At 41.7% G+C, this 14683-nt stretch overlaps 1 pseudogene; it reads left to right on the plus strand.

Annotated features, from left to right (window-relative positions):
- On the plus strand, positions 419–1009 carry LOC100624372 (annotated as a pseudogene).

Below are 14683 nucleotides of genomic sequence, written 5' to 3' on the forward strand. Positions count from 1 at the left end.
AATTTTTTGACTTAATTGATTTGCAGTTTAAAAACCAAACACCCTTGGTAATTATTCCACAATATATATGTCTATCAAATCATCACAAGGAACACTTTAAATATGTACAACTGTATTTGTCAATTGTTCCTGAATAAAGTTCGAAAGAAACCCATGTCACTCACCCTTCACTGTGGCCTATTCGAGTGGATAATCACATCCCCAATGTCCAGTTAAAAACATGGTGGGACAGGCGCTTGGTGAAGACAGACTCAGAGAGCAAGCCAAGCGGGAGAGCAGGCTGGGAAAGGCCTTGCGCTGGATTCAGGAACACAAGTTATCAAGCTGAGAGTGAAGGGAATTGAGAATTCAGGCACTTGTACTTCAAAAGACATAAAAAAGAGAACAGATATAAAAATAGTGGAGGGTCTGGCGGCAGCCATCAGGTAAGCCGAGATGGGCGCCTACAAGTACATCCAGGAACTATGGAGGAAGAAGCAATCCGACGTCATGCGCTTTCTCCTCCGGGTCCGCTGCGGGCGGTACCGCCAGCTCTCTGCTCTCCACAGGTCCCCCCGCCCCACCCGGCCTGATAAGGCGCGCAGGCTGGGATACAAGGCCAAGCAAGGTTATGTCATATATCGGATTCGTGTGCGCCCCGGTGGCCGCAAACGCCCAGTTCCTAAGGGTACCGCCTACGGCAAGCCTGTCCACCTTGGTGTCAACCAGCTAAAGTTTGCTGAAGCCTTCAGTCTGTTGTGGAGCATCGAGCTGGACGCCACTGTGGGGCTCTGAGAGTCCTGAATTCTTACTGGGTTGATGAAGAGCCTACATACAAATTCTTTGAGGTTATCGTCATTGATCCATTCCATAAAGCTATCAGAAGAAATCCTGACACCAGTGGATCACCAAACCAGTCCACAAGCATAGGGAGATGCGAGGGCTGACTTCTGCAGGCAGAAAGAGCCACAGCCTTGGAAAGGACCGCAAGTTCCACCACACTATAGGTGGTTCTCCCCGTGCTGCTTGAAGAAGGCGCAATACTCTCCAGCTCCACCGTTTCGGCTAATAAGTAATGTTTGTAAAATTCTTACCTAATAAACAATTTAGAACATTCATGTCTGCTTAAAAGTGTTTTGATTTGTCTGTTAAAACTAGTTTTTTTGCAGATTGTTTCATTGAATGCATTGTCAAATTTTGAAAGTTAAAGTGCAATAATGTCTGAAGATCTTAAGTGATGGTGTATCTTGTTTCTAATAAGGGAAATGCCTTGTTTTATTAGGGATTTGATATGTCTGTTTAAAATGCTGTTTGGAACAATAGGTGTAAAATTCTGTAAAAGAGGCAGAAACTAGCCATGTAGATTTGTTGGTGCATGTGATGAAACCTACGGCTTTATTGGGGGTGATGCAATGCTCTGCTGGTTTACTCTGAAAGTGGCTGATTTATGGAGTTTGGCAAGGACAAACTGTAAATTGAATTCTCCTTTAAAAAATGTGAAGGATTTCCTGATCCTTTATCATGATCATATGCAGAAAAATAATGAAAGTTGAGTGAGGCCCAGGTTTTTAGGCTTGATCTAATCTGTTTATATAACTGCTGCTTCAAAAGGGAGAAATGTAAAAGAATGCCACCATTTTTAAGAGAATTGAATAAACCTATTTCCAGAGGATTCGCTTAAAAATGAAAGGAATCCTGGTAAACCTAAATTAAATTGCCTTGGCCTCCATGGTTCCATTGAAGTTCACATAAAAAAAAGGTGGGATTTGTGGTTTAATCCCATGACTCGAATCTGTAGAGTACTGCAAAGTAGTCATGGTATTTACACTCCTATACATTGAAACTGATGGAAATTGAACATTCAATGAGATTGGGGTTACTAGCCTTAAGATTTGTAAGCTAGAAATGCTAGGTAGAATTAGGAAATTGGTGTCCATGAGATATCTTTCAAGTGTGGGAGGATAGGAAAAAACTTAGATCAAAGTTTTAAATGTTTTATCTGTAGTATTAGTTTGTGACTATTATGAACTCTCTCTAAGCCACCTTGGGGTGGGGGGAATACTGCTAAATCTAATCAGTGTTAAAGTTTTCTTTGGTAAAGCCACTTTATCCATTCCCAAAAGGCTACTGAGAAAAGTCATGTAGTTGATGTCAATACAAACTCATGGTTTCCAATCTAAAAAAAAAAAAAAAAGAAAAATAGTGGAGACCAAAGATCCTTATCTCCTGCTCTGAAATCTGCCCTTGGTCTTGATCATGGTTATTTTAGAATGCTCCCAGAAAACTTCTCGCACTCTCTGGTGTATTCTAAAGGGTTAGGTCCAATGCCCACCTTACCATATGTGTGTGGAAAAGGGTAACCTAGCTGTCTGTGCACGTGCCTTGGTGGAATCACACACGCAGATGCACCTGAGGTCCTGGCTAGCTTCTGTGCCTCCCTTCTGCACCTCCCGCATCTTTGCAGCACAGTCATAGCCTACCGCTGTGGTAATTTTTTCTCCACAGGTGCTTTCTTCCTCCCACATCAGAAGGTAAGCCAGCTAGAGGTTGAATGTGGAAAACAGAATTTAGCCCTTTGTTAATATCCTTGCGTCAACATGGTTTCATTTAAAGAACTAGCTTAAAAAATTATGTTGATTTACAGTGTTGTGTTAATTTCTGGTGTACTGCAAAGTGATTAAGTTATAGATTTTTTTTTCATATTCTTTCTCGCTATGTTTTATTACATGATATTGAATATATTTCCCTGTGCTATATCCATTCTCTATTTAATAGTTTGTATCCCACCCCACCTCCCCCTTTGACAACCACAACCAGCTTTTAGGCCAGTACTTGCCTAAACTAGGCATTTATTGAGTCTTAAGCTCTAGTGGGAGTGATCTTGTTCATTGTACTTGAGTGAGGATGGAGTGGTGAATTTGGGAGCCCTAGTTAGAAAAACTAGATGGAACTGGAAGAAGAAGGAAAAATGGAAGAGGAGTAATTGTCCCTGAAATTGTCCCTGGAAAGTAGAATTACAAGCGGTATAAAAGAGAAGAGATGAGAGAAGCAGAGAGAGAGAGACAGACAGACAGACAGAGAGGGAAAGACAGACAGAGAGGGAGAGAAGGAGAGAAAATAAGATGTTAGAGATAGAGAGGGGTCAAAAGGAAAAAAAAAAAGACTTCGGGTGGAATGTGGTGAAAGATGAAATGTGTACAGAGGGACAGAATGGAGATGTTATCAGAACAGTCAGGACATAAAATCCAGGGCTGTTCCACTGAATGGCTATGTTACTGATTAATTTCATATCCTGCTCAGTTGGGTGCTTTGTTCAAAGGGAACTGAAATATGGACTAGATTTAAGAAAATAAAAGCTTGCTCTGGAGTTCCCTGGTGGTGCAGTGTGTTAAACATCCAGCGTCGCCACTGCAGCAGCTCAGGTCACTGCTGTGGCAAGTGTTTGATCCCTGACCTGAGAATTTTGCATGCTGCAGGCACGGCCAAGGGGAAGAAAAAAAAAAAAAAAGCTCACTTTGACATCTGCATGTATTGGAATGAAGCTCAGGAAAGCCAAGGGCTCAAGGACATTCCAGGGGTCAGCGCCCCCTCCCTTGCCTTCTCTCTGCCCCATGGGCCAGACACTTGTGTTCTCTAGTCCATAGCCTGAGGAGAGCTGGTCCAGTGGGCTTTGCTAATCACCAAACTCTGCAGGACAGAAACCCTGAGCACTAGACAGTGGGACATCCACTCTGCCCGTCCAGGCGCAAAGAGCCTGGGCAGCTTCCTTGGGTGCGCACAGTTTCCATGGAGATGACACCAGGATTAAAATGTCCCATTTAACCATAAATGATCATCTGAGGAAATGAATAGGCTGAGTCATATTTGTAGACAACCCACCACACTTAATACAGGGATCCAAATGTGTAATACAATGATAGCAAGGAAGGTATTTGACATGCGTGTCTGAAAAAGAAATTTTACTCCTGTTACTTAATCTGTTTCTAGTTTTCCCCAGTACTCTAAACCCAATGCCTTAGGCATTGGCTGATTTTTCAACCTCGAAACGTGCTCTCTTCTTTTGAAAACAGTGTATCTGCAGCTCCGTGGAGATAAAAGACCAGCAGCCTTTTCTGACTCTGTGCGTGGGCCTGAAGTGACAGACAACTCCACATATGACATCTGCTTCCTTTAAAACCCTTCAGGGTCTTTGCTTTGTATTTCTCAAAACCCCTTCAAGATCACTCTAAACCACTTCAGATTTTCAGGGCCAGTAAAACACTCCCACAGCATATATAGTTGCTCTTAGACTCTGTCTTAGTGGAAGACAATATGAATGTCTTCTCCTTGAATATCCGCCAAGCAAAAACTCATTAAGGTGACAGGTAAGTCCTAGAGATGTATTTCCCTGGTGTGCTTTTGTTGTTATGCTATTGGAAGTAAACACCTCTGATACTGTCATTGATGGCATAATAAAAACCTGAGTGGATGATGGTCTTTAAATCCTAGATGCTAAGGGCTCCTTAGTGGCACTTCTCTGGGGACTGTAGACTCATGGATTTTTTTGAGTTTTCTTGTGTTCTCATTAGCTGATAATAAGGCTATTCTTCTTGGGGCCCCAGTGGCCACAGAGTGCAGTTTGTGACAGACTCCAGAAGATCTGGACAAGGGCAAACCCTGGCTGACAGACAACTACAGTTTACACCTGTTACATGCCTTGCCTCAGGTGCCTGGCATATTGTCTTAATTCCAAAGACTCTTGAAAAGCAAAAGGCAGCCACAGGGAAACAAAGAAAACAGAACAAACCCGTTCAATGTAAGGGTGTTCATTCCATACCTCAGCCCTCGAAATGCTCAGACCCCATGAGGAGGCCAGAAGGGAGCGTCTAGAAACATATTGTGAGCAGAGCAGAGGAGTGGTGCAATTTTCAAAAATCTGCCATAATCTTCTGCTTCAATTTTTTTTTCCCTGAGGGCAAGGGAGTGAGTTTTTCTATTTTTTCCCCTGTAGGAACTCATATCTGGATAAAGCATACCTTGGCTCAATTGGTGAACTGAAGAGAGTGCTTATGTTTCAAGGGTGAAGATAATTTTGGAAATCAAGATGTGTTGATCGATGATGCTTTCTCGATGACATGTAACTGACTTTGACATTCATGGAAGAGAATGCATAGTGAATAAGAGACCAGCTTGGGGAGTTCCTGTGGTGGCTCAGTGGATTAAGAGCCCAACATAATGTCCGTGAGGATGTGGATTTGATTTCTGGTTTCACTCAGTAGGATAAGGATCCGGCATTGCCACAACTGTGGCTTGGATCCAGTGTTGCCATGGCTGTGGTGTAGGCTGGTAGCTGCAGCTTTGACCTCTGGCCAGGGGACTTCCATATACTGCAGGTGCAGTCATAAAAATAAGAAGAAAAAAAGACCAGTCTTGGGAGCCAGACTGCCTGAGTTTTAATTCCTGCAACCTACCAGGTATGTGACCTTGAAAAGGTTATTTCTTTTTTTTTTTTTTTTTTTTTTTTTTTTTTTTGTCTTTTGTCTTTTGTTGTTGTTGTTGTTGCTATTTCTTGGGCCGCTCCCGCGGCATATGGAGGTTCCCAGGCTAGGGGTCGAATCGGAGCTGTAGCCACCGGCCTACGCCAGAGCCACAGCAACGTGGGATCGGAGCCGCGTCTGCAACCTACACCACAGCTCACGGCAACGCCGGATCGTTACCCACTGAGCAAGGAGCAGGGACCGAACCCGCAACCTCATGGTTCCTAGTCGGATTCGTTAACCACTGCGCCACAACGGGAACTCCGAAAAGGTTATTTCATCTCTTTGAGACTCAGTTTCCTCATTTTATTTTTTTCGCCATCCCTGTGGTATGTGGAAGTTCCCAGGCTAGGGATGGAACCTGTGCTACAGCAGTGACCTGAACCACTGCAGTGACAATGCTGGATCCTTAACATACTAAGCCACAAGGGAACTCTAGGTTCTTCATCTTTTAAGTGGCATAATAAGAGTATTTACTTCAGAAGGCAGCTATAAGGATTAAAAGAGCCAAGATCTGTACAGGGCTCAGCCTGTCTGTGGTCTATGGGAAGCTCTGTATAAACATTTCTTCACATGTACATATATAAAGTCACAAAGACTTGGTGTTATTCAAGCTATGTTATCAGCTGACTTTTGTGACCATGGATAATCTCATAACTTCCCCCCTTTATTTATTTATTTTTTAATTGAAGTATGATTGATTTACAAAGTTGTGTTAGTTTTAGGTATTCAGGTATTCAAAGTGATTCAATTATACATATATGTGTCTGTTCTTTTCAGATTCTTTTCCATTATAAATTATTACAAGAGGAGTTCCTGTTGTGGCTCAGTGGTTAATGAATCCGACTAGGAACCATAAGGTTGTAGGTTTGATCCCTGGCCTTGCTCAGTGGGTTAAGGATCCGGCATTGCTGTGAGCTGTGGTGTAGGTTGCAGATGTGGCTTGGCTCCCGCGTTGCTGTGGCTCTGGTGTAGGCTGGAGGCTACAGCTCCAATTCGACCTCTAGCCTGGGAACCTCTATATGCCATGGGAGCGGCCAAAGAAATGGCAAAAAAAACAAAAACAAAAACAAAAACCCAAACCCCAAACAAAACAAACAAACAAACAGTTATTACAAGATATTGGATATAGCAGGCCCTTGTTGGTTATCTGTTTTATATATAGTGGTATGTACCTATTAACCCAAACTCCTAATCTGTCCTCCCTTCTTTCCCCTTTGGTAACCATAAGTTTGTTTTCTATGTCTGTGAATCTGTTTCTGTTTTGTAAATAAGTTCATTCATAGCAGCACTATTTACAATAGCCAAGACATGAAAGCAACATAAGTGCTCACGGAGAGAGGAATGGATAAAGAAGATGTGGTACATATATACCACGGAATATTACTCAGCCATAAAAGAAATGAAATAATGCCATTTGCGGCAACATAGATGGACCTAGAGATTATCATACTAAGTGAAGTAAGTCAGACAGAGAAAGGCAAATATCATATTATAGTGCTTATACTGGCCTCTAAAACAATGGTCCAAATGAACTTATTTATAATCCCATAACTTCTTCAGCTACACTTCAGTCCTTCATGTACACAATAAAGGGAATGGACTAAGCTGCGAAAGCCCATGATTCTATCTCAGGGTTTGAAAGTAAAGACATGAAAGACCCTGTGGAAATAATTATTGATTGGAGTCCATGATGAAGCATCTGCAGAAATGGGTGGAGATGATCCAAATACCTTTCCATTGCCCAGTATTTGAAGGCACGGATGGTCTGAAGGTCATCTCAGATTCCAGATCTTATCTACACAGGGATTTGGCAGATAAAAGGAAGAGACAAGCTGGCATCAACCACGAAATAGTTTTTCCATTAAAAGTGAAAGCTTTATGATCCTGACTTTGTGAAGGCTGACTCTGGCTAAGATTAGGAAATATTTCTACCTTAGAAGAAAAATAAAGCCCAAGATTTAAAATAGCAGGGAAGCTGAGCCACTGTCGAGGTTGTCAAGTGTACAGATGGTATGCAATTGTCCAGAATTGCATGTCCACTGACACCCTCAGGTGATGTTCTCAAGGAAAGACACCATGAAATGAAGCAACTGAGCAGGTTTTATTTTTTTTTTAATTTATTTTTTTCATTAAGATAAATCCCAAAATTTTTGGAGAATTCACATCTTGTGGAACCGAACAAAGTTTAAATCAAGTTGGATGGAAAAAGAGATACACAACCAGAAACCATGCCATTTCACCAGAAAAAAAAATGATGTATGTTATAATATATAACTTAAATCATGTCAGAGTATCTTTAGGATTCTTAAAATATTTTGAAACTTTTATTCTCCTTTTATCCCTTGGTTGGAATCAGAGGTCTGTTTTGAGTAGGATCTGTTCTCTTGCTTGTGAATTTGAGCTCTTTGCAAAGAAAAGAACATTGCTGACAGATCCATGAATAAACTAGAAGTCAGGGGAGATTTGCAAATATTTCCTCAAAGGTCTAAGGGTCACTGAAGTATTGGAACATGGAACAAAGGAAGAGTTAAAAGAAAGAGCAGCAACAAAAACCAAAAACTTCAAGAGTAAATACACAGAGAAGCAGAAATATTTAGTTAAATAATGTCTACTGGAAGGGTCAAGATGTTATAAGAACCACATAAAGCGGAAAGACCTTTGAGAGAAAAAAAGGCATGCCAGTAAATAAAAAGGGGTGTTGTGATAAGACTTTAAATGGATAAGGCTATGGATTTACTGTTTTCTAAACAGGCTGATTTTCAAAACCGAGGCAAGGTCTATACTCTTAGAAAGTCATGAAGACCTTTAAAAAAAAGCCTGGGATATTGTATTCGGTTTGAGGCATTTTACTGCCAGGAGGATGAAGGCAAGCAGAGATGAGAATTCAGAGGGAAAAAAACAAAACAAAACAAAACCCCACATAACAAAAGTATTTCAGGGTCTGTGGAGGATTGACTTTTCAAGAGGAAGTACAAATAAATAGAATAAATAATAGCTTGGTTTTCAAAGCCAGAAGAGAGAGAGGTGATATGTTGTATGTGCCTAAAATTTAACAGAGGAAAATCACAAAGTAACAGATGGTACCTCGTTTAAATCCCAGAAACTTATTTAGTTATCAATGTGATTCTCTCATTCTGTTAGGGTTTGGACATTCATTTATCAGTATTTGCTGTGTATATGTTAACATCTGTACACACACACACACACACACACACATCCATATAGCCAATAAACACCCAACTGCCTTTCCTTTTCCCTGTATTTTTTTCTTGAGTTAATCTCTCAGACTGCTGGAAATGGGGCTTCATATATTTTCTCTAAAGATATTTAAGGAAACCACATCATAGACTGAGTAGTACTCCATGGTGTACATGAACCACATAGTCTAAAGTTTTCCCATCTCAGCTCTGGCTAAAGTGAGCTGCTATTATTTTCCATAAGAGCATATAATATAATCTTTTTAAAGGTATAGCTTTGACAAATAACAAATGCTGGAGAGGGTGTGGAGAAAAGGGAACCCTTTTACACTGTTGGTGGGAATGTAAATTGGTGCAGCCACTATGGAAAACAGTATAGAGGTTCCTCAAAAAACATATATAGCACTACCATATGATCCGGCAATCCCACTCCTGGGTATATCCAGACAAAACTATAATTCAAAAAGATACATGTACCTCTATGTTAATATCACTATTCACAATAGCCAAGACATGAAAGCAACCTAAGTGCCCATCAACAGAGGAATGGATAAAGAATATGTGGTTCATGTACACCATAGAGTACTACTCAGCCATAAAAAAGAATGAAGTAATATCATTTGCACCAACATAGATGGACCTAGAGATTATCACACTAAGTGAAGTAGGTCAGACAGAGAAAGACAAATACCATATGTCACTTATATGTGGAATCTAAAATATGGCACAAATGAACCTATCTACACAACAGAAACAGACTCACAGACATAGAGAACAGACTTGTGGTTGCCAAAGGGAGGAGGGAGAGAACGGGATGGACTGGGAGGTTGGGGTTAGCAGATGCAAAAAACTGGGTAGCTATGGATGTTCAATCAATGGGAGCATTGGGCCGAGGCATTAAGCAAATATTGTTTTGTGCCGCCAGCTGGGCTTCAAAACGTGGCAGTCCTATACCAATTTACATTCCCACTAACAGTATAGAAGGGCTTTTCTCCACACTCTCTCCAGAATTTGTTATTTGTCAAAGCTACACCTTTAATGGATAAACAACAAGGCCCTACTGCATAGCACAGGGAACTATTTAATATCCTGTGATAAACCATAATGGAAAAGAGTATATATATATATGTCTAACTCAATCACTTTGCTGTACGGTAGAAGTTAACACAACATTGTAAAACAACTATGCTTCAATAAAATAAACAAAAAAAATTAAAGGTGTAGCTTTGTATCCAGTGAATTACTGAGAGAGGTTGCTAGTCATTATATTGAGGGAATTAAGTATATGCTACTGTTTTACTCTCATTGTCTGTCAGATCAGAACCTCAGTAGGAGACACTGAGGTCCACGGGAATAAATTATTGAACGCATAGGAACAGGTAAGCAGCTCAAAATTTATAGATTTAATATTGTTGCAGCTGAGCTAGGACTGTGTTCTATTTTCTATTTATTACCCAATGATTATCTTCCCTACCCCATTTCAAGCCTTTTTACAATATTGAGTGCACTAAACAAACAAACAAAACCATACAATAGATAAATGCTGATGGCTTTACAGATAGAGAGGTCCAGGGAGGCTAGACTGTTGATTTCTGAAGTGCTGGGATGTTTTTAGCCTTATTTACAACCCTTTCTGCTGTGTAAGCCATACATTACCTTGTGCTATGGTTGGGTAGCTATGGCTGTTCAATCAATGGGAGCATTGGGCCGAGGCGTTAAGCAAATGTTGTTTTGTGCTGCCAGCTGGGCTTCAAAACGTGGCAGTCCCCGGGTTTGTTGCCTACTAGTCTTTTTCAAGATAATATAAAAACTGTCATCTCTGTCAGCATGAGATCACTGAATCATTAAGACAGCAGCACAAACTGTAAGCACAGGACGTTTGGTTTTGCAGCGGATTTAACCATTTTATGGGGAGCCGTCTTCAAAATTCGGAGTTTAGGGGGATGAGAATGACATTTTAATGCACGGCAGGTATTAATAGAAGCTATCACAACCAAGCAAAGGCGAATGGAATTTCGCAAAGTGACTGGAATTTAATGCGGAGGCCAAAGGCCTGAAGACGGCAACGTCTCCTGGTGACCAGCAGGGGTCACCCGAGAACCAGAGAACGAAGAAAAAGCGCGCGTTGTCCAGGCTGAAACGCTGGACAGAAAATGCTCCCTCGCGAGCGAGCCGTATGCCCTCCGGGGACACACAGGACCAGCTAAAAATCCTAACTCACGGCTGAAAAACAGAAATACACTTCTCAGAAACGACGTTTTCCTCTGGGGAAAAGGAGAAAAAACCTTGGCGCCAACTCTGGGGCTGTGCATATAGAGTAGGTGGGGCGGGAGCAGAAGAGTATGGAAAAGACCCGAGGGGAGAACCTCTCTGCCGGGTTCGGATGCTATTGATCCTACTTCAGAGACCCAGAACAGAGAGTCTAGCCTCCAGGCAGACTGTCTTTGCCATGTTAAAGTGCAGACCATGAAAAACAGTTCCTGACCCCCTGTGTTTCAAAGGTTTTTGTAAAATGCCTTTTTTACAACATTGAACAAAATTCAATGATGGCCAGCTTTTAACAATGATTCTTCTGGCAGCTACTCTGTATTCCCTTTTCCTTCAATGTCTGCCAGAAAAAAAAGGTGTGTCCTCATTGATTTCTCTGTCTCTAGATTTCTGAATCATTCTCTGAAAGGTTCTTCAAGGGGATGGGTTAGTCAAAAAAAGTAGCAGGGACAATCCTGGGAATGTGCTGGGTTGGGCTCTGTAAGTTCCATAATCCCCAGGGGACTGGGATGTGGACCTCACTTTAAGGATGATGGAAGAACTCACCTCACCCCTGAAGCGGAGACTAGGTTTCCCAGATGGATCTTCTCAACCCCTATGCTGTTTGACTATGCATCTCAGGTGAGAGGAGACAAAGGAACTTAACATTCAATCATCCAACCACCTGTCTGACGCTCAGGTTCTCTCTCTGGCACCTCTATAGCTGGTCACCTTGCCATGGTTACTGTGATGGGGACTCATGGGGGCTTTGTACATCTCTGACTGTTAAGAGGGTTCTCTGCTTTCCTTCCAGTGAATGGGAATAAACCTTAGTGCCTAGAGGATCAAGAAAAGAAGACTGATTTTTCTTCCTCTGACAGCCCTTCACACTTTGGAAGGGAGTTACTCTGACTTTCCCACATGTTAGTCAGTGTTCTGCAGAGACACAGACCCAATAGGAAACCTGATCCATGTGCATGGAGATTTCTCCTAAGAATTGGCTCCCATGATCACGCAGGCAGAGAAGGTCTAGGAGCTGCCATCTGCAAGCCTGTAAGAGCTGGTGGTGTAAGGTTTAGTCCCAGCCCAAAGGCCCAAGGTTGGGGGCGGATGGTGTAGGTCCTGGAGTATGAGAGCAGGGGAAGATGCATGTCTCAGAGGGAGAGAGTGAATGGACTCTTCCTGGCACTTCGTCTTCCCTTCAGGTCCTCAGGAGATGAGATTTTGTCACCCACATTGGTGACGATGGTATTCTTTCCTCAGCCAACTGATTCCAATGCTAATCTTTTCTGGAGATGCACACAGACATACACAGAAACAACGTCTTACCAGCTATCTGGGTGTCTCTTAGCCCAATCAATTTGACACAAATTAAACATCGCACCTGAGTCTTCTCTCTATTAAAGGCACTCAGGTCTTTTTTTCTTTTTAGGGCATTTGGAAGTTGCCAGGCTAGGGGTCGAATTGGAGCTGCAGCTGCAGGCCTACAGCAGAGCCACAGCAACACCAGATCAGAGCCACATCTGTGACTTATGGTGTGGCTTGTGGCAACGCCAGATTCTTAACTCACTGATCAAGGCCAGGGATTGAGTCTGCATCGTCATGGATGCTAGTCAGATTCTTAATCTGCTGCGCCACAACAGGAATTCCTCTCAGAAGTCTTTTTAATTTTAATTTTTAAAATTTAAAAATTTAAAATTATCGTGGTTATTTTTGGTCGTGTCTGTGGCATCTTGATGTTCCTACACCACAGCTCACAGCAATGCCAGATCCTTAACCCATTGAGCAAGGCCAGGGATTGAACCCTCAACCTCATGATTCCTAGTTGGATTCATTTCTGCTGCACCACAATGGGAGCTCCTATTTTATTTTATTTTTTTTGTCTTTTTTTTTTTTTTTTTGCTATTTCTTGGGCCGCTCTTGCGGCATATCTCCATATTCCCAGGCTAGGGGTCGAATCGGAGCTGTAGCCACTGGCCTATGCCAGAGCCACAGCAACGCGGGATCCGAGCCGTGTCTGCAACCTACACCACAGCTCACGGCAACGCCGGATCGTTAACCCACTGAGCAAGGGCAGGGACCGAACCCGCAACCTCATGGTTCCTAGTCGGATTCGCCAACCACTGCGCCACGACGGGAACTCCCTATTTTATTTTTTAAAGGTAGTATCATTTTCAATCTTTCCTCCTTCTGAATGACCTGCATCAGCCATGTTCTTCCTGCTTGTGGTCCCCAGAGGGGAGTGAGGCAAGTGTACCTCAGGTCAGTCCTCTCTGTTTTTAAGGTACTATGTTTCTAGTGATTACTGTTTTCTAAGAAACCCTCAAATTGCTATTTTTTTTTCCTTCTTCCTTCTTGTGTATTGTCTCTTTACCTCCCAGAAAGGATTTTTTTTTTTTTTTCTTGGCTGGGTCCTTATAGTTGGATAAAAAACACACACCAGAAAGGTGAAAAATCACTTATCACTTAGTGATGACATGTAACAAAAGGCAAAATGTTTTTGTAAACATTAGGTTTAGTAAATAGTGGCAGGCTGAGTCAACCCCTGAAACATCCACTGACTTTTTACAGCATCTGTGCTAATGGAGCTTTACAAATTATGGTGAACACACTAGGCTGGGTTGAAATAATAAAGTTTAGGAAATTACCACTAAATTCCTGGCCAGTTATGTTTATACTTGTATAACAGCTCATATTTAAATAACTTTAGATGTATAGATTATAAAAAATAACATGCTAAAAAGCCACTGACTTCTTACGAGCAATTCACAAGGGTAATTTAGAAAAACTAGTCAGCTCTCCCAAGAGAATGTTTTGAACAAGTTGGAAAACAGAATTAAGCAGTGTGTCGTGCAAAGTAGGGACTGAATTGATGTTTCCTTTTCTTTCTAAGGGACTCTTAGAGCATTATATGCGAACAGTCTCGACAAAGATTGCATAAGATGTCAATTCAAAGTTATTAGAGTTATTTTATAAGCATTAAAAAACAAAAACCAAAACCCAAAAAACAGGAGTTCCCATTGTGGTTCAGTGGTTAACAACCCTGGCTAGCATCCACGAGGATGAGGGTTCGATCCCTAGCCTCACTCAGTGGGTTAAGGATCCAGCGTTGCCATGACCTGTGGTGTACGTCACAGATGCACCTTGGATCTGGCATTGCTGTGGCTGTGGTGCAGGCTGGCAGCTACAGCTTGGATTACCCCTAGCCTGGGAACCTCCATATGCCACGGGTGTGGCCCTAAAAAGACAAAAGACAAAAAAAAAAAAAAAACCCAAAACTAAAAAACCCCTAAAACCACCTAGTGTTACCTTTTCATTCCCAGATTTCATATGTGGACAAAATCTATTTGCACATTGTTGCACTCAGATGATATTAGTTTTTAATGTGGCTAAACTCCACTTGAATATATGCCAGGATAGAAGCAATGATTCACTTATTTAGAAAATGACCACTTCATTCTTCCTCATTATCGGATAACATCTAGTGAGGAGAAAGCCTTCCTGAAGTCTTCCTGTCTGAACTTCTGAAAGGCCATAAAATCAAAGCTCAGATCTTGACCTTTAGACCTCATGCTAATCCAAGGTGAATTAGACATTCTTTCAAACTTGAACTGAAGGATATTGAGCCAAGGCTTGGAGGAGTCATTCTAGATCTTAACTCAGAGCAGAAGAGGATGGGGAATATGGTTTAAGAAAATTTTTCTGCTAACAACATGCTACTAAACAACCAATGGGTCTCTG

This window comes from Sus scrofa, chromosome 8 (assembly GCF_000003025.6).
Source record: "Sus scrofa isolate TJ Tabasco breed Duroc chromosome 8, Sscrofa11.1, whole genome shotgun sequence".
Lineage (NCBI taxonomy): Eukaryota > Metazoa > Chordata > Mammalia > Artiodactyla > Suidae > Sus > Sus scrofa.